At 38.2% G+C, this 1,831-nt stretch overlaps 1 protein-coding gene across 2 annotated transcripts in view; it reads left to right on the top strand.

Annotated features, from left to right (window-relative positions):
• The window catches only part of LOC116675418 (SPRY domain-containing SOCS box protein 4), a 44,616-nt gene that overhangs the window by 23,380 nt on the left and 19,405 nt on the right, over positions 1 to 1,831 (top strand). The window contains exon 1 of one of the 2 annotated variants that reach the window (XM_032507249.1): positions 897 to 1,142. The exons of the other annotated variant lie outside the window; for it this stretch is intronic. The gene's annotated coding sequence lies outside the window, so the exon portion shown is untranslated. Of the gene's footprint in view, positions 1 to 896; positions 1,143 to 1,831 lie in introns of those variants that run through there. 2 annotated transcript variants of the gene reach the window in all.

A 1,831-nucleotide genomic window follows, 5' to 3' on the forward strand; every position in this document is an offset into this window, starting at 1 on the left:
ATACAGAAGAGGCAATATTTCTGTTAAATCCATCAACCACTCTTTCAGTGAGCCACGTGGGGTCATCAGCTTGACTGTCGTGTTTTATTCTTATTTAAAACAGGTTTGCGGATGACCAATAACAAACTGAAACAAATGACAATGATCAAACCTTTATAATTAAAATTGAAGATTAAAGCCTTGATGTGACTGTCCTCATAGCAAATGTCTGAACTACACATTTCCAAAAGTCATAGATGAGTGATTGCATATAGAAGATGTAAATTCTCAAATGACAATGCTGAGGTCCAGATCCATAATAGGTAAACTGTGAGCCAAAGGCGTATCTCTCAAGTTAAACAGATTTCAATTTGTTTAACATGTCCAAATTTCACCAAATTGGACACTGCACATGTCCTTCGGTCCACCATCAATATATCTGTCAAGTGTAAAGTAGATCGGATAAACAGTTCTCGGCACATGCAAAGCACACACACGCACATATATTCCTTGCTTTATAGTTAATTTAGAACTGACAATAAAAACTGTCACCTGGTGTGAAAAAGTGAAACTTAATCCTTAATTTCTTTAGTCACCAAAAATCAGATGATAGATTTTGGATTTAGATTTACAAATGTTTGAATGCAAAAAAACGACTTCTACAGGGTGACGGCTTTCTTTAGCATCTTTAGCATCAGAGCAAAGTGGAAATGAGCTGTTAATCTGCAAATGTGGGTGAACTGTGTGTGTGTTTGTCCAATTTTTCTTTCCACCGTCTTCTGGGAGCGCGCAGTCATTGGATCTGTGGGTGGTTTTGAACGGCTTGGGACACATTTTGAGTGTCCTCCACACAATCTTTGCCTCTTTTCCTCCCTCCCTCCAGCAGCTGTTTTCCTGCTTTAGCTGGGAAATGAAGTCAGGCTGTTTTTCCCCATCCTTGCGTCACAAGCAGGAACTCACAGACTTACGACACAAACACACTTTTTTTTTTGTTTTTCTGTCTCGGCCCTGTCCCACAATCGTCTGGCTCTTGACTGCGTTCTGACCTCATTTAGGATTTCAGACTGAGAAGCAAGTATTCCTTCTCTCTTCTTGGCTGATGTGATTGCGTGTTCACATTGCTGTGTGATAGCTGCCTGACTGTTCTGAGAAATGCTTTCATGGTAAGATGCCTCTTTTCTTCTCACAGGCAACTTAAGTTGCTTGACCACTTGTTGGTGCTTGTTGGTTCTTCTTTCAGTTTGATCATTTTCTCGGGTTTCTTGTCTCTGTAAGACTGTTGCTGGACTTATCCCATGCAGATAGTTTTCAAACGTCTTTATGGCTGTGCTACAGCATTTTCATGGTGTCCCCAGGTCCCAGAAAAATCTTGGCATGAAAATAATATTAAAATGATCACAGCTGTGGCATGTCTCAAGGATTTCAATGTGGCATTTGTTTCTTTTTGTGTTGGAAAGGTTTAGGTTTTTAATGGAGCTCTGAGTGTAAGATATTTATTTCAAGTTTGAAATGTTCCAATGTTCGTTGATAGTAAAAGAAGTAGCTTGTTAATTCAGCTAAAGTCCACTTTAATGAATGCTTGTTGCATCTAATTGAAGGTTCCATGTTTAGAATCTCTGGGCATCTCACGATTCTGATTCAGACGCCTTCGATTCTTAACCGATTATCAATGCATTTCGATGCAATACATTTTTTTTTTGTACATTTCAATGCGTGATTTGAAAAATACATACATTTGAGTTTGTTATATTTTCACATATTATATACTATATTTGTCACACAAGTTGTAACGAAACATTTTGTCTACTGAGGCTTTTATTTTGTAGACCTTCCATGCTTAAGCCTTAAACAT

Source organism: Etheostoma spectabile, chromosome 3, assembly GCF_008692095.1.
Source record: "Etheostoma spectabile isolate EspeVRDwgs_2016 chromosome 3, UIUC_Espe_1.0, whole genome shotgun sequence".
NCBI classification, from domain to species: Eukaryota; Metazoa; Chordata; class Actinopteri; order Perciformes; family Percidae; genus Etheostoma; species Etheostoma spectabile.